Here is a 19521-nt window from a genome sequence, read left to right as displayed (position 1 = left end):
GGGAGTGGCTTGCTGGCCATGTGACCTGGTGGGAGTGGCTTGCCGGCCATGTGTTTTCTTTCTTTCTTTCTTTCTTTCTTTCTTTCTTTCTTTCTTTCTTTCTTTCTTTCTTTCTTTCTTTCTTTCTTTCCTTCTTTCTTTCTCTCTCTCTCTCTCTCTCTCTCTCTTTCCTTCCTTTTGTCTCTGTCCCTTTTTTCTTTTTTCTTTCATCTCTCTCACTCTTTTTCTTTCTTTTTCTTTTATTTATTTATTTCTTCATTTCTTTCTCTTTCTCTCTCTCTCTGTGTCAGTCTGTCTGTCTCTCTGTGTGTGTGGCAGTGGTGGGTTTCAAAAAAATTTGGAACCTCTTCTGTAGGTGTGGCCTGCTTTCCGGATCCACCGGTGGAACCTCTTCTAGCCGGTTCTACCGAATAGGTGTGAACTGGTAGGAACCCACCTCTGATTGAGTATGTTTCCCATCTTGAGTTACTTATAAAAATAACAAAGATGTGACAAAAAAATTCTAAAATTAAAAAAAAATAGTAATTCAAAATGGATGCATCCAGTTCATCATTCCACTTGGATCCACTGCAGCATCCTGCAGAGCAGTAGTGGGGAAAGAAAGATCCACAAATGGAAAATACCAATGAAGAAATAGGTTTGCATTTCCTCAACTATTTAACCATAAGAAAAGCTGAGCACCAAAGAATGGAGGCCTTAGACTCCAGTGCTGGAGAAGACTCTTGCGAGTCCCTTGGACTGCAAGGAGATCCAACCAGTCAGTCCTAGAGGAGATCAAGCCTGACTGCTCTTTAGAAGGCTAGAACCTGAAGAGGAAACTCAAATACTTTGGCCACCTAATGAGAAGGAAGGACTCCCTGGAGAAGAGCCTCATGCTGGGAAAGATGAAGGGCAAAAGAAGAAGGGGACGACAGAGAATGAGGTGGCTGGATGGAGTCACCGAAGCAGTAGGTGTCAGCTTAAATGGACTCCGGGAAATGGTAGAGGACAAGAAGGCCTGGAGGAACGTTGTCCATGGGGTCACAATGGGTCGGACACAAGTTCACGACTAACAACAACAAATTTAACAATGCTCTCTCAAGACTTGAGAGGCCACACTGCAAAAGACAACCTCTAACTGGCTTAATATGCATGATAATATTATTATTGTGGAGAATAATTCCATGTACAGTCAAACGCAGAGCATCGGGATTGCAAGATTAAATTTCATAATGGCAGTCAAAACTAGTCTTTATCACGAAAAGTCACTCATGGCACACGCCAATAAGCTCAGAAATACACACTTACCACAGAACTGAGGGTGGCTTCATAGACAGTGAATTTCTTTTCCCCTCTGTCAAAACATTTATTTCCAGTAATGTGAGGTAGCAATCAAGTAGAAAGAGATTTTTCTGAAGAGCTAAAATGAGCCAGCAATTCCAAGGTCAACAGATTTTGGACAAGCTTCTAAGTGATAGTTACTGTGCCTGATAGTTGGATCCTTTGGGGTCCTACTTTAGGATCAAAAGCAGTCTTCTGCTGTAGAGTACACATTCAAAAAAATTTCCCCTATTTAGGCAATTTTCCGCAGGCTTATAAATACACGTGGGTATCATTCCTGAAGATGTCGAATCCCTCTTGAGCTGCATCTATGCCTTGTAGTTGAACCAATAACAAGTGCCCCATGGTAAAAACTGAATAGTGTACCGCCTTTAATTAGCTACAGCCGAGAACTGTGAAGCAAGGAAATCAAAAGTAGAGTAATAGGCCTGGAATTACTTTTTATCTTCAAACTTTCATTAAAAAAATATTATGGAGGCAAGCTGGGATAAATCTTCCAAGAATGCTCCATCAGTGGAAATTGTGCATAGTTCAGAAGACACTTTATTGGGGGAGGGGGGTATTCCCACAATACGTCTGCTTGGAAACTTTAGTTATAGGTACAGGAAGTCCTCGACTCACAAGCATTCACTTAGTGACCGTTGAAAGTTACAACCACACTGAAACAAGCGATTTATGGCTGTTGTCAGGCCCGGAAGCGATCTTTTGCATTGGGCCTTCAGGCCTGTCATATTTATTGCTGTGGGAAAATGGGAGGGGTGATTATATAGAGTGAGGGTAGATATAGTCAAAATAACATTCCTTCCATTTGGGGAAGCCAGATTCACTTAACAACCATGATACTGATTTAACAACTGCTGTGATTCACTTAGCGGTGGCAAGAAAGGTAATAAAATGAGACAAAATTCACATAAGAAATGTTCCCCTTAGCCAAAGAAATGTTGTGCTCTGTTGTGGCCAGAGCACTCTCTGTGTCTTCTGCCAAACTTTAAGAGAAATAATTTTACTTATTGTAGACAGGTAATGGACTGATTGCGATTGTCAGGGTTCCGACAGATGCCCTAATTAAATCATGAGCCTCGAGCCAAGCTTCAAAAGAAATCAGGTTATTTATTAGGCACTCCATGTTGGTATGTACCCAGGTGAAGCCAACTCTGACCCCATTAACTTACGCCCCAATCATGACCCTGTTTCGCCCCTCACCCAGGATGTGTCATAAATCACATTTGCCAACAGAGTAGTTTTGCAGATTGTAGAGATCACTCCCCTCCGCCTGCTGTGGGTAACCCTGGAAGATGGCCTTGAGGGAGATAAGGCTGGAATGTACTTCTGTGTTTGGTTGCCATGCTGCTCTGGCGGTTTCCCTTCCACATTGCCTAAGGCAACTCAAGAGCAGGGCAGGGATGCTTTGGGAGTTGACAGAGATATTTTAACGGGCTGGGCCAAGAGAGAGAAACTCTTTTTAAAAGGATCTTAAAAACTAAGATGTCTTTCCATAGCTTTCTGTTTAAGTCAGCAATATCAGCGATTGCTTTAGTTGACTCCTATAAGAAATGGCCTTAATAAATGAAAAACAAAACTGATCTCTGAGGAGAATTTCTTTTAAGATGAATGCAATGTCAGATTTAGCTCCAAGTTGTGCCGTTTTTATTCTTGATGTGAGAATAGAAGAGGAAGACATTCTCTATCCACAGGGCACATTGGATATGTCACATCTACATTCAGCATAAAGGGATTTGGAGGTTAATTTTCATGATCTAATGGCTCTCCGTAAATCTTCTCCATTGTTATGCTTATGGTAATGATGCCATTCTGGAGAAATATATGCAGGATAGGCACATATCAGGAGAATATATCTATATATATAGAGAGAGAGAGCAAGGTCAAAATTTTCTCTGTGCAACTTGTTCATTTTGCAGCAATTTTTTTTAACCGAGTCCCTGGAAAATTTGCTGCTTCATCTAACTCCTTTGCCGGTTGGAAATGTGAGGCAAGAGGTCAGGGAAGGAAATGAACGGGTGAGTGGATTCACATGTTCTAACTAAGCCACAATTTATTTGTCCGTGTTTAAAAAAAAACACCACAAATTGGACTTGCTGGAGTCATGCATTCCTGCTTAGCCACGGTTATATTGTAGGCTGAAAAAAATGCAGAAGATTTTAGATTATGGGGAGTAAGGGCAGAAAACTATTCTAATGTATCCAGCATATCAATCACACGTGACCAGGTGGATTTGGTTTTATCTTCTTTGTGCTTGCTCCAGGATGTTCTGGCAACTCATTCTCCAATCACCACTTGGCTGGAAAAGACCATTCAGAAGTTGCAACTGGTAGAGAATTTAGTAGCCAGATAATTGGAATTTCACGGATTTTTACAGTGGCTGTATTGGGTGTATTGGTATCACTTATGCTATGGCCACATCACTTATGCTATGGTGGTTCTTCTGTCTTCTGTCTTCAAATGTCTGCAGCCTTGGTGGATCAGAGTGCGCCACGCATACCTACTTATGTACAGATAACAGTTAATTGTTGTTAAATCTGTCAGAAAAAGGACAATAGTGTTTTCCATTCTACTAGCGCGAAACGTATTTTTTTTAAAAAATAAATAAATAATAATCATAAGATGAAGGCAAATAATTTCTGTATTATTCCCAGGAAAACTAGGGAGACAATTCCATGAAGTCTTGATTTGAGAAACTTTTTATCTATTTATCTAGCTATTGTTGTCAAGCAGCACTCTAGATTTTGGAAAGTAATTAGCATATATCAAAGAATTATTCCATTCAGATATTTACTTTTAAAACTTGGTAGATCTCTCTCTCTCTCTCTCTTTACATATATAATAGCACAAGTGGAGAATGTTTAATTTTCTATTATGCTTTTGAAATTAAGTTATATGGCCCTAATAATAGTGTTGGCTTTTAAAAGAACGTGGTATTTAACGAACAAACTCTCCAATGTCGTTGGCATGGCATATTTGTCTTCAGTTAATTTCCACTTGCTGTTGTATTATTAGACGTTAACACGGCTGTATTGTTTAATCTGAAGCTCCGTTGCCCATGGCTGACTTCAAACTGATCGTTCTCACCCATTGATGAAAATCCTAATTCATCCTTGTTAGTGCAATTAGACAGGAATTGGATAACGGTATCAGTTCTTCCCAAAGGTCCCAGAGAAGGTGATTTTCCCCCCCTTCTGACAAGTGAAGGTACCAGACTATTTTTGATTGGTAGAGGGGACTTTCTCTCCCTAAGCAAGGGGAGAAGTAACATAAGTTAGAGCTCATGAAGATTTCTTGTCCAAACAAGTGTCAGGATTCCAAGTGACACCCCCAACAAAAGGAGGTTCCTCAGAGTTCCATTTTACTAGAGATGTCATACTGGCACATCTGGGAAAACCCGAATCTGATAGCTTCCAGGGTTTTCCCCACCCAAAGGAAAGTTCAAGTCCCTGCCCAACACCCACCTGTCCATCACGTGGTCCAATCAGGCACCATCCCAACTGGAGATGCCTCCCAGTCACACCCCTCAAGGTGCAGGGCAAGACGTCCTTGAGTCTCTGAGAAAGGAATGTTATTTAGACTACATCTCTCCCATACACCATATAGTCCCAGCTCCCATTTCCCCGTAGCATGGAATGTGGCCCAATGTAAAAGATGGCTTCCAGGCCTGACAACAAGACTACCAATTTACATCCTTGCAGGAAGGACATTGTCCATTCCTCCATCCCACAACCGCTATCTGACTTTCAAAATCAATGTTTACAAAAATAGCAAGAACTGCCTCATTTTTGTCATAACTTATTTAAGATTTAGAGATAATTTATGACAACTGAGTTTGTACATCCTATAAAGTCTTCACATGGTTCATTTAGCTTTAGCTTATCATGTCAGACAGACTCAACTGTTGAAATTCTAAACCATTGTTAAAATCAATCATCTCCATTATGGCTTAATACAGTAAATTCAATCCTGTGTAGGATTCAGTGGGTACATTTCAAATCTTTCATTCCAGACTTTCCAAACCAAATACTAGAAGCAATATTATTTTTTTTGTCTGTACAGTCTAGATTTTGGCATGTTAGGTAAAGATAAAAATTCCCCTTGCATATATGTGCTAGTCATTCCCGACTCTAGGGGGCAGTGCTCATCTTCATTTCAAAGCTGAAGAGTCAGTGTTGTCCGAAGATATCTTTGTGGTCATGTGGCCAGCATGACTAAACACTGAAGGTGCACAGAACGCTGTTACCTTCCCACTAAAGGTGGTTCCTATTTTTCTACTTGCATTTTTACATGCTTTGGAACTGCTAGGTTGGCAGAAGATGGGACAAGTAAAAGGAACTTACTCCATTACGGGGTGCTAGGGATTCGAACCGCTGAACTGCTGACCTTTCTGATCAACAAGCTCAGCATCTTAGCCACTGAGCCACCGCATTCCTTTTTGGCATGTTGGCTACTACTAAAAGTTCAGCTGCGCCTATGGAAGCTTATTAATGGAATTAAAAGGAGAAGATGAAAAGTTTCTCAGATCAAGACTTCATGGAATTGTCTCCCTAGTTTTCCTGGGAATAATACAGAAACTATTTGCCTTCATCTTATGATTATTATTTTTTATTTCCCAGACTAGCCTACAATTCTAGAATTTTCCAGTGGACACCAACGTATGTAGATACGGCTCTGCTTATTTTTGGAGAGCAGAGGGTAGATTTCCAATAACTTTTACACAATTATTATTGCTGTTTTATTTTTTGTGGCTTTGAGTCAGTTTTTTGACTCATGATGACTGCCTGCATCAGTCCCTGCAGTTTGCTTGAGAGGGTTTACCATTGCCCCCTTCCTAGGATTGAGAGAGAGGGTGACTGGACCAGGGTCAATATGCTGGCTTTGTACCAGGGGTGGGTTTCAACCGGTTCGTGGCGGTCCCTGCGAACCGGTTGGTCGCCGAACCTGGAAGTAAGTAACTTCTGGGAATGGCGAAGGGCGCGCCCGCCCGCCCGCGGTCCTTACCCGGTTTTGACGAGTTCTGCGCTTCCACGCATGCGCAGGATGCATACAGCGCCTGCGCGATCGTCCAGGAGCAGCTGGAGCGTCGCGCAGATGCTAGTACGCATGCGTGCACCGCGCACGTGCACGAGGACGCCGCCGGCCCCGTTCCAACCGAACCAGTTGGAACGGGGCGAGAAACCCACCCCTGCTTTGTACCTAAATTGGGACTAAAACCCACTGTCTCCTGATTTCAGGCCTGATACCTTAACCACTGCACCAAACTCTCTCACCAGTAATTCAGGGCCCTGCTAATCAGATTGTTAGAAAGAAAATCCATCTGGTTGAATTTCAATCCAGGAGAAAGGCACTGGAAATGAAATGGAGACTGGAGACTGATTGGAAAGAAAGGTTCTCTTTATTGATGAAGCAGAACCACCAAGGACAAGTGATTCTGGGCAGCTGACAACATGGAGTTTAGAGTGGGTGGGTTTTATATCTTCTGGATTCGTATGGGGGGTCATGTAGGGTTATGTAAGGGTCATAGCTGGCTCTACAGGCCAAAGAGGAAATGCAAATCCTAGGTGTTTGTCTGAGCTAATTTTGTCAACCTTGTGTTTGTTGCTTATCTAGAGTTTTTGTCTGACCCAGTCTTTCTGAATGGATCACAAATCTCCATTTCTACAAGTTGGTCTCTTCAGTTTCTCCTTGGGGTGGAGGCGTGGCCGGCTTGGGTCGTTGCCGGTTCTGCGAGCCAGGCCAACATTCAACTACCGGTTCACCCAAACCGCTGCAAACTGGTAGCAACCCACTTCTGAGATGAACCTAATGCCTTTTGTATATTTCAGACTAAGAATGTTGAAAACATCTGGAATAGGCCTATCTCTTCTCTAAAGAAATAAAGTCTTTTTTTCTTTATGTGATCGTTTAAAAAAAAAAGAATTCCATATCTGCTTACTCTGTCCAAAGAGTACAAGTCAATTCCTATTGTGAGTAAACAGGCTGCATTGAAAATGACAACATGGTTTGCAGTGTAGAACAATAAATCAATTTCTCTAAGCAGATCGTGATTAGCGATGACATAGTTATAAAAGCTTAATTTAATATCCGAGGCAGACTTTATGGGCAGATTTACTAATTAGATTGTTGGTTTCTGAACTCTTCGTGCACAATCTTTAAGCGTAGATTGGCATTCCACCATTAGCGTTAAAGTCCCTGTTAATGCCATGCAAATAAAAGAGGGGTGCATGCAAGTTTTTTTGTTTGTTTGTTTGTTTGTCTGTTTATTGGATTTATGTGCCGCCCTTCTCCCAAAGGACTCAGGGCAGCGTACAACATTAAAAAAAAAAAACATATTACAAAAGTTAAAAAGGAAATTAGATAGAGTATCCAAAAACAAACCCAATTAATATTAACAATAACAGTTTAAAAAAATAGATTAAAATTAAAAATTAAATCGAACATTTCTTTTATTTTGTTCAGGCCAGACCGGCTTGCTAGAAAAGCCAACTTTTTAGGGTACGTCGGAAGGACCGGAGGTCAGGGATTATACGAAGCTCCGGGGGCAACTCATTCCAGACGGAAGGCGCTCCCACAGAGAAGGCTTTCTCCCTGGGGGTCGCTAGCCGACACTGTCTGGCCAACGGCACCCTGAGGAGGCCATGAATCTGCAGATCGCCCCCTCTGTTAAAAGGGCAGAGATAAGGCAAGCGAGGTTTTTGTTTTCCAGAACAGTCAGCAAGCTTCCTTGATAACAATGTGCTACTCGATGAAAGGGACGAACAGGAGACATTATATTGCACCCCTTCAAACAGAGTCTGAAAATAGGTACCGGTTCCTTTAAGTGGCTCTCAGCAAGGTTTCTGTAATTGTCTCTGTGGAAAGTAAGAGTTCCCCCTAGTGCAGAGTGATAAATCATAGATAATAATAGTTCTTTCCAAAATAATCCTCGGGCAGAAGAAAAACCCAACAGAGAAGGTGGGGCAGAGTCAAAATGTGGCACCTGGATTTGTCATTTCAGAGACAAAATAAATATACCAAATGTTGTCGAATGTTGTTATCTTTGTCACACCCATACACCCATTGACATAATGGTTGGTCACACAGTCAGCAAGAGGTTTAGACTGGATTTGGCATTTTTGTCCACCAGTCAGCTTCTTCCCAAAGACCTGGAATAGGCAGATTGTTTAATAATATTAAAGGTATCATCATAGGACACAAGCTGTTCCAAGTAAAGCTGCTTTTTGCAACGGGCTAGTAGTCCTATGTAAATGCCAGTGTTCAACTAGTAGTGTTCCAATTATTGTTGTTGTTGTTGTTGTTGTTGTTGTTACATACATAGCAATGTGAAATCATAGCTGCTGTTTCATCAGATGTTGTTGGCCCTCATAGGCATTAAATTCTTCCCAAGAATCTAGAATATCATTATGTATTTGGCATACATTTACTGGGCAAAGTTTCATTTCTCTGTAACTGATGATCCTCTTCACTCTCCTAGAATAATTCATTCATTCATTCATTCATTCATTCATTCATTCATTCATTCATTCATTCATTCATTCATTCATTCATTCATTCATTCATTTTATTCTATATCTATCTATCTATCTATCTATCTGTCTGTCTATCTATCTATCTATCTATCTATCTATCTATCTATCTATCTATCTATCTATCTATCTATCTATCTATCTATCTATCTATCTATTAAACCGAGGTGGTGCAGTGGTTAGGGTGCAGTACTGCAGGCCACTTTAGCTGACTGCTATCTGCAGTTCGGCTGTTCAAATCTCACCGGCTCAAGGTTGACTCAGCCTTCCATCCTTCCGAGGTGGGTGAAATGAGGACCCAGACTGCGGGGGCGATATGCTGACTCTGTAAATCGCTTAGAGAGGGCTGAAAGCCCTATGAAGCGGTATATAAGTCTAACTGCTATTGCTATTGCTATCTATCTATCATCTATCTATTTATTTACTCTATCTATGGTATCTATCTGTCTGTCTATCTGTTTAACTAACTAATTAACTACTTACTATTCTATCTTATCTACGGTATCTGTCTGTCTGTCTGTCTGTCTGTCTGTCTGCCTGTCTTCATTTATTCATTCATTCCTCTACCACTCACAAGGTGGCTCAATGTTTATTGATTGGTTGATTGAATTCATATGCTGCCTATCTGATTGCCTTCCCTTCCCTTGCTACACAAGAGTGAGGCCAAAGATATTGTTCAACAAAACTGCATTTCTTTGAAACCTTTAATACTCCCACCTCCCTTGCCTTCTTTTTCTGTAACTCATTTTTGTTATAGGTGTCTTTATAAAAATATATTATCTATCTAATATATGTGTATGTACACAAACACACACACACACACACACACACACACACACACACACACACACGGTTTTCTTAAAAACCTCCAGTATGGAGAAACCGCCACAGTTTCTGAAACACCTAACAAGGCAGAAATCCCAAGCAAACTCCAACACACTCACTTTCCAGAAATACAGGTTTATTTTATTCTATTTTAAGTCCTTTAGATCTTGGTATACTAATCCACATGAACACGTTGCTTTTTTTTTTTTTTTTTTAAGATCTCATTGTAGAGATCTAAACTGATGCCCAATACGTTAAACCTATTAAACTGGAGACAATAAAAGTACAAACTGGACTGAAATATTGTACAAATAGCAGCCTCGGAACAATTTCCTCTGTTTGGGAGGAGAGGAGGAAAAACATATTTCAAATCTTTTTTACCTGATTCAATTTCATGCATGCATAACCCTAGTCAGATACTCATAACAGCATTGATCAGTTGTTTGTGGGCAGAGAAGACCGGGATAATCAAATTCACCCGCTTCAAAAGGAAGGGTCCATTCCTCAATAGCTGAGCATTCCCATTTCATATAACAGCAAAGCACTAGGAATGCACCTTGTAACCACAAAATCTTGTTATTAATCTCCATTTCCATCAAAAGGGATGATGAAATTCACACTGCTGAGGAAATTTAAAACTTTGGTTCCCCGTTATCCTGCCATGACTAATTTAAATTCTGGGTCAAGGAAACAATGCCACCTGTGGATAATCTTTTCTTGACCTGTAGTTATTTGCTGGAGAAGACTCCAGCGAGTCCCTTGGACTGCAAGCCGATCCAACCGGTCAGTCCTACAGGAGATCAACCCTGACTGCTCTTTAGAAGGCCAGATCCTGAAGATGATACTCAGATACATTGGCCACTTAATGAGAAGGAAGGACTCACTGGAGAAGAGCCTCACGCTGGGAAAGATTGAGGGCAAAAGAAGAAGGGGACGACAGAGAATGAGGTGGCTGGATGGAGTCACCAAAGCATTAGGCGTGAGCTGAAACGGACTCCAGGGGATGGTATAGAGGACAGGAAGGCCTGTAGGAACATTGTCCATGGGGTCGCAATGAGTTGGACATGACTTCGCAACTAACAAAGTTATTTGCTAGTAATGTAACAATGAAACTTAGGTTTAGAAGCTGCTCTTCTTCTCTCCTCTCCCCAGCATTCTTTTTCTCATGTAAGAGACACCTTATCTTCAAAGAATGTCCTATACAGGTGTCAGTCTGCAAAATGACTTCAGCTGGAGCCATGCTTCCTCCTGCTTCCTTTCTTGGTTGCCATTCAAGGGGGAGTGGGGAGAGCATGGTGTGGGGGGGGGCTCAGGAATATGGTGCCTCATCACAACATCTCCCAGCCGGCATGTGAACCTAGGTCATTTCAGTGTATATATATATACACTAGCTGATAACTCATATTTATCCCAATCCTGTATTAGGGGGAGCGCCCTTGGGAAGCTGTTACTATGGCAAGTCCTCTGTGCTGTACAGTAGAAGCCATTTTAAGACACAACAGGCTGTATCTTAACAGAACTTGAATCCAAAATGCACATTATCACTGTCAAAAGTACTGTGACTTGACACTATAAATATAATTTAGTCCTTTTCATTTCAGCAGCCCAGGCATTCCAGAGTTATGCTAGAACACACACACATGGACACACATCCAGAGGAGTGTTAAGTTTTTGTAGATTTTCACAGGTGTAGGTATGCTGGTCTTGTTGTATTCGGGTATTTTCCTGTGTAAGATTGAGATTGCCTTGGCAACATTTCAGCGAGGTCTCACTCAACATCTTCAGGCTGGGTTTTGGGCTCAAATCCCATATATATATATATATATATAGAAAGTGAAGGCCAAATACACCTCTCTTGCAGAATATTTCTTAGTTACACTCTTTTCATCATATCAGATAGCTGAGCTCCTGACAGTGGGGATATCTTCAAAGGAGTCTCACTTGCTGATTGAAGTAGCCAGGAAGGCTCATAATGAGAGAGGCAATCCCTCAGACAGGAATTGGGAGGAAATCTGCATTTCATGAGGATAGAGTCAAGAAATTCCTCTAAGGTGGCGGGAACTCTCAGCTCCTCTCTGGGCTTTCAAGAGTAACATATGGCTTTAACTAAGAGATAGAAGTTTTTCAGAAAGGAACACGAAAACCTAGATTGGTGCTCAGTTAAGACTAAGGTCTAGCAACCATTTTGATATCATTTAACGAGCATAGTTGTGAAATTTACGCCGGTAATTATGCAGCTTTAAGTAAAGCTAAAATGCATACAACAAAATGTAGTTAGTTGTGTATCACCAAGATAGGGGGGGGGGGAGAAAGTTTCGATCGATCGATCGATCGATCGATCCATCCATCCATCCATCCATCCATCCATCCATCCATCTTTATTCAATCATAGAGAAGCAAATGAAAGAATATTTGCTAACCAGGGTGTTTTAACTTTTCTTAAAGAGGAACACATATTAAAAAAAAGACCTTCTTGGTGGTAGCCCTTCATTATGGAACATTATTCCTTCCCAGTTACAATTGGTCCCTACCCTGTAGTAGGATAGGGTACCCACTACCCCGAAGACAGGACAAGAAGCAAAGGATGAAAAGTAATCAAGGACAGAAGCAACTAGGAGAAATTTCCTGGCAGTTAGAACAATTAACCAGTGGAACAGAAGTTGCCTTCAGAGATTGTTTCATCACTGGAGGCTTTCAAGAAGAGACTGGACAACCATTTGTCTGAAATGGCATAGGGCCTCCTGCTTGGGTGAGGAATTGGACTAGAAGACCTCCAAGGTCCCTTCCAACTCTGTTATTCTATCCTGTTCTGCCCTGCCCTGCCCTGCCCTGCCCTACCCTATCCTAACCTACCCTACCCTACCCTATCCTATCCTATTCTAAATAATAGGAATGCAAAATAATTCTTTAATGGATTTCTGTGGAAGCAAATATTGTAAATATTGCTCTACAATATGTGTTAGAGATTTTCTCACTGGGGCAGAGTGAATGAATACAACAAATACAAGTGCCTTGTCTCTTTTTTTGATTTTCAACTTCTATGCAACAATATTTGGTTTGTCGGAGATACATTTAAAAAATAATGATTATTTCTGCTCCGCAGAAATTGATTGTAACGAAGAAAAACATTGAAGATTGGTGGATTAAAACAAAAGGTTTCGCAGAGAACCCATATCAACAAATGTGTAAGGAAGCAATTAAGAAAATTGCTTTTAAAATTTTCTATTGTATAAAAGCAAAGTGTATAGAAAGTGATAGTCAGATTAAGGATGCTGTAATCATCTGTGATGGGCCATTTTCAAGTAGCAATAATACACAGGGATGAATAAAGTGTCTTAGACATAATTTGAATCAACGGTTAGATTCAGTTTATTGATTTGATTCAAAGATTCAGTGCAAAACAAATGAAGGAAGCTTGTTCTGCTCTTTGAATTAATTCCAGTATAATAACTATTGAAGTCTTTCACTTGATATGTATAATTATTAGCAATTAAAGAAGACGCTTGAAGGACAAGAGTCTTGAAGATTGGGCCTACAGGGATTACTACAACTGAATCCAACATTTCTGTTGCTAAATGAAACATTTGTTAAGTGAGTTTTGTCCCATATTACAACTTTTCTTGACACATTTGTTAAGTGACTCGCTACAGTTCTTAAGTTAGTTGTAAAGTGAATCTGCCTTTTGCCAATGGCCTGAATTTTGATCACGTGAGCAAGGGTTGTAAGTATGAAACATGGTAAGTCACTTCTTTCAGTGCCATTTTAATTTCCAATGGTTACTAAATTATTATTTTTTTGCAATCTGTTGTTTTATCTTTAAACATAAAAATAATAAAAAACAATATTAAAAAAGATAATTTCATCCATTACATACAGCATGTCGTTTGGTTACAAGTGTTTCTGCATCCATATTCTCAATTACATTTACAATCCCAGATTTTTCATCTAATATAACTAAATACCTCACTTTCATTGTACAACGTATATTCAATTACAATTAATATATTTTTTCAATAAACCTAATTCCCTTACATTCTCGATTGTCTGTTTAATAACAATATACCTTTATATAATCACAGATCCCGATATGGAAGAGATTTACCAACCATTTATATTTGTATATCACTGTTTTCAATTATGTATAATCCCACCAATCAACTATCGAGTATGCTTATGTTCATCATACATTCAAACAAAGATGTTATTCCTTCATTTTTCAACAAGGTATTCGAAATAGTCACTCCCTATATATACCAATGGTTACTAAATTATTGTTTTAAATCAAGGCTGTATTCTGTATTCTGACACCTGTGGGTTTTTCCAATCTGTGAAATGGTTTTGAGAAGCTCAAACCAACTCTAATGCCTCTCTTCAATATAATTAAAGAATTTAAGTATTATCAAAGACATTTGTTAATATCTTTGTTAGAGTGAAGAGAAGAGCAACCAAGATGATTAGGAGAACAGAGGCTAAAACAGATGGGGAACTGGGTATGGCTGGTCTAGTGAAGAGAAAGACCAGGGCAGACATGATAGCAGTCTTCCAATATTTGAGGGGCTGCCACAGAGCAGAGGGGGTCAAGCTATTTTCCAAGGCATCTGAAGGCCAGACAAGGAGTAATGGATGGAAACTGAACAAGAAGAGATTCGACTGAGAAAAAAGGAGGAATTTTTTGACAGTGAGAACCATCAACCAATGGAACAAAAGTTGCTTTCAGAAGTTGTGGGAGTTCATCACTGGAAGCTTTCAAGAAGATCCTGGGCTGCTAATTGTCAGAAATGGTGTAGGCTCTCCTGCTTGGGTAGTGGGTTGGACTAGATGACCTACAAGGTCCCTTCCAACTCTGTTAATCTGTATCTGTATCTATCTGTATAAAGAGTAAAACAAAAAAGCATAAATACTATATGCTGCTAAAACTAGGAGTGCCATTTTCTTTTAAGGGACACTATAAATTTCATACTGGTTTTATTTCCTATTCTATTCCTGTGGCAGAGGAAAGTTTTGGCTGCAGATTCGTTCTTCCTTGCCATGCAGCCCTCAAAGGGCCATCTTGTCCCTACAACTGAAAACAAGAAATGTCCACTACAAACACGACAACCCTCTGTTCTTTATTTATGAATTCAGTGGGATACATTTCCAAATAACATTGTGCAAGCCATCCTTGTAGATGCTATTAGAGTACAGTATTAATTACCAAGATTCTAATCTTTATAAGCAGCAGAGTACAATCTGAATGACCTTGGAATGTATTAAATTCCCCCTACTAAACTCACAGACAGATGGAATTTCCCACAACAATTCTCAAATTTTCCTTTCCTTTGATACACAGAGATGGAAGCTGAAAGCATTTGGGTAAAAAGCTGGCTTCTTCATGCAACCACTGTTCAAAAGGGGTTTGAGAACTTGGAACAAGCCTCATCAAGTCCCAAAGGTGCTGTTTTCAGGAGGATTTCTTGGACTTTCTTGTTTTTTTTTTCTTTTGAAGGCGTTTTGCTTCTCATCCAAACGCCTTCAAAAGAAAAAAACAACAACAACAAGAAGAAATAGCAGTTAGACTTATATACCGCTTCATAGGGCTTTCAGCCCTCTCTAAGCAGTTTACAGAGTCAGCATATTGCCCCCAACAACAATCCGGGTCCTCATTTTACCCACCTCGGAAGGATGGAAGGCTGAGTCAACCCTGAGCCGGTGAGATTTGAACAGCCGAACTGCAGAACTGCAGTCAGCTGAAGTAGCCTGCAGTGCTGCATTTAACCACTGCGCCACCTTCAGTTGCCTCCTGAAAAAAAAGCCCCTTTGGGACAACCATGACCTGGATGACTGAGAATCTCTACAGACTTTTAGCTTTACAATTTGGGATGAAGACCCTTTGAATGGTGTGGGAGTAGGAATGGATTTCCAGAGGAAAAATGTCAGACTACAGGAACCAGGAGCACCACTCAGGTGACCCCCAAGGACACAGATAAACCTCCAAGTGCTTCCACGACCCTCTAAAAGGAATCCACAGTTTATATCAGACATTAATATAATTGCACAGGTCCAGAGGTATTTCACGAGAAGAATCCTCCACTCCTCTGCTCACAATAGAATCCCTTATGACACCAGACTTGAAATTTTGGGCTTGGACAACCATGAACTAGCTGCCTATGGTCCAACCTAAGCATAGTACACAAAATTGTTTGCTACAATGTCCTACCTGTCAATGACTACTTCAGCTTCAACCACAACAATACATGAGCACACAATCAATACAAACTCAAGGTAAACCGCTCCAAACTCAATTGCAGAAAATACGACTTCAGCAACAGTGTGGTCAACACCTGGAATAGCAATAGCAATAGCAGTAGACTTATATACCGCTTCGTAGGCCTTTCAGGCCTCTCTAAGCGGTTTACAGAGAGTCAGCATATTGCCCCCAACAATCTGGGTCCTCATTTTACCCACCTCGGAAGGATGGAAGGCTGAGTCAACCCTGAGCCGGTGAGATTTGAACCGCTGACCTGCTGATCTAGCAGTAGCCTGCAGTGCTGCATTTAACCACTGCGCCACCTTGGCTCTACCTGACTCCATTGTTACATCCTCTAACCCTCACAGCTTCAACAATACACCATCTACCATGGCGGACCTCAACCCATTCCTAAGAGGTCCTTTAGGGAGCACCCATAAGCACACCAGCCTGCCTACCCTCCCTGTCCTACTGTCCCCACTTATTTGTACTCCTGTCCTGTGTTCATCTCCATGTTATCTTGTATCTGTCAGCCTCTGCTTTGCTGTTGCTTCGGCTGCCATGAAGCGGGGAGGGAGGGCATGGTATTTGGGAGGGGTTACTAAATGTGCTGGAGGAAGGTTCTGGAGCTAAGCTGCCTGTCGGACTACGCATGCGTGGGAGATTCCCGCCAGGACTAACGGCACCGACATTCCATCTTCGTGATGCCTTTTGAAGTTATCGCACACCTGACACTTGGGAGAATTATGATTGGACTGTAACTGTGATGCCAAGGGGTGGGGAATGGGCTATTCTATATATCAATCGCTTTCGCGCCTAAATAATCAGACTTCGCTTCGCTATGCCTTTAGTCATTTATAATTAGTAAAAGTACACTTGATTTCTACTCATGGAGTCTCGTGGTCTTCTTTCCTAATTATCTAATGGAGAGGATCTGACAGTATCTGTTTGACCAATAAATAAAATAAATAAATAAATAAATAAATAAATAAATAAATAAATAAATAAATAAATAAAAGGATGCAAAATGACTAGCTGTTTGCGAGGAATATAAATCCTTCCGTTCCCCATCATCCAGTCGCAGCAGCTGGAAAAGCTTCTTGGATGAGAAGCAAAACGTCTTCAAAAGAAATAAAGAAGAAAGTAAGTCCAGTTGCCTCCTGAAAAAGCACCTTTGTGGTAACCATGACCTGGATGACTGAGAATCTCTACAGGCTTTTAAGCCCCATCAAGGTGATAACAATTTGGAAGATGGGGATTGCACAACCTTCTTCAGAGGTTGCGTAACCAAATAGCAGTATGAACATCCTTGGCATTCTGGGAAAATCCTTTCCAAAGCCTGGGCAATGCGCTCCTGCTTGAAACTAATAAAGTTGACAGCATTTAAGGGAGATTAAAGCGGAAGCATAGGAGACCTCTGCTAACCTTGCTCTATATGCATAGATACATTTGTTTTCTCCTACTGTTGTATTTGAGCAGAGATTTAACGTGTTGTTATTAAAAGAAAAAAGACAATCCGCAAAACCTCTTTACGGCCAGAGATGAAAGTACAATATGCTTTTGTACCACGATCAAGCAATTCCCTGTTTATAATATCAGAACTTTTTTTTTTTTAAAAAATAAGCAACTTGTCTCTTTTCCTTCCCGGCTTAAATGAAGTCAAATGATGAACATATATTATTATGATTATTATTCTGGCTGCACTGAATATCCTTTGATGGGCAATGTGTGGATTGGAAATATTCCCTAAACAAATAAGCAAATAAAAAAACATTTGGGGTAGTTTAGGAGTTGCATGAAAAACAAGCCATTTTCCTCTCCCCCTCCTCCTCCTCCTCCTCCTTTGGACAGAGATTTCTATGCCTGCAAAATAATGTGGTGTAAATTTGGGTGATTCTCCAAATCTATATCAAACGGTACTAGAAATAGCAGTTAGACTTATATACCGCTTCATAGGGCTTTCAGCCCTCTCTAAGCGGTTTACAGAGTCAGCATATTGCCCCCAACAACAATCCGGGTCCTCATTTTACCCACCTCGGAAGGATGGAAGGCTGAGTCAACCCTGAGCCGGTGAGATTTGAACAGCCGAACTGCAGAACTGCAGTCAGCTGAAATAGCCTGCAGTGCTGCATTTAACCACTGCGCCATCTCGGCAATTACAAAGGGAGGGATGAATTGGTGATATTGGTGACCTCCTCTTTGGGTTGTCAGCAATAGTAACAAATATCCCGATTTCAACTGATTTCTCTTTCACTTCCTTCTTATGCAGTCGCCATCGCTCCGGTCCTAACCAAGTGGCAGGATATTTCCTCGTCCGCTTAGAGGGTTTCTCCTATCAGCTGGGGGATTTGCCTTATCACCCCAGTGTCTACAGAGTATTCCTTTTAATCTGCTGGCCCCTTCAGGGTCAACAGCTCTCAAAAATGAGCCCAAACGAAGAAGTTAGAGTTAGAGCTTATGAGAGCTCCCTTTCCTCCACTCTAAGCGCGATGACGTCACCACAGGAAGTCCCTCCTTTTTTCATTTTAAACAAAATAAAATTAAGCAAAAGGGGCCCTTGCCTCTACAGATCTAGTCTCAGTCTAGATCCCATTCTTGTTTGTAAAATGTATTGCCTCTTGGCTTGGAACTATCATTACCCTGCTCTTATTTTTGCACAAAAATATGTTTTATGCTTTGGGATGAAACAGGGTAAGGATGTGTGCAACCATGAATTTACACGTTATGATCAGTTTGTGCCAAGGTTATTATAAATGAGATCAACTGAGGCTAAGAATCTGTTTTTCCGCCTGATCATATTAGGCCGATTCCGGTTGCTAACACTGGGATTAACTACTACTTTGAAGAGAGCAAGCTTGGACTCTCCCTAGAAATTCAGAGTACCTACATTACAGCATCAGTGCAAATGATCTAGAGTTATTGCAGATCATAGCTTTCACTTGACAAGATTTTCCTTGTAAGTGATCAACAATAAAGGTACAATTCAGAAGTAACACCTTGTGTCATCCTTGGTTCTTTGGGCCTGACAATCACAGAGATCAAACCAAGTCAGTTAAAGATAACAGAAGGCATTAAATGTAAATCAAGTGCCGCATTTTTCACAAGCAACGATAAATCAACAAAATACTTTCAGAAGCAAGGATAAATATTACAACACTCCCCCTGTGTTTCTGTGTGTGTCTGTCTGTCTGTGTGTGTGTGCAATATGTGTGTCAGTGATGGGTTCTTAACTGGTTTACTACCGGTTTCCTGAGAGGGCATTTTGCATGCGTGCTGCTCGCTTTGCTGGTGTGCATTGCTGTGCATGGCAGTTGACTGAAAACTGTCCTGCGCATGTGCAGCAATAGCAATAGCAGTTAGACTTATATACCGCTTCATACGGCTTTCAGCCCTCTCTAAGCGGTTTACAGAGTCAGCATATCGCCCCCAACAACAACAATCCGGGTCCTCATTTTACCCACCTCGGAAGGATGGAAGGCTGAGTCAACCCTGAGCCGATGAGATTTGAACAGCCGAACTGCAGAACTGCAGTCAGCTGAAGTAGCCTGCAGTTCTGAACCACTACGCCACCTCGGCAACATGCCAACAATGACAGAAGAGACCTGGGAACCAGTTTGTGGG

Source organism: Thamnophis sirtalis, unplaced genomic scaffold (assembly GCF_051295495.1).
Source record: "Thamnophis sirtalis isolate CommonGarterSnake01/CBP01778 unplaced genomic scaffold, rThaSir2_p1.2 scaffold_2, whole genome shotgun sequence".
Classification (NCBI taxonomy): Eukaryota; Metazoa; Chordata; class Lepidosauria; order Squamata; family Natricidae; genus Thamnophis; species Thamnophis sirtalis.
The sequence above is the reverse complement of the archived record's forward strand: the minus strand, read 5'-3'. Positions refer to the sequence as shown.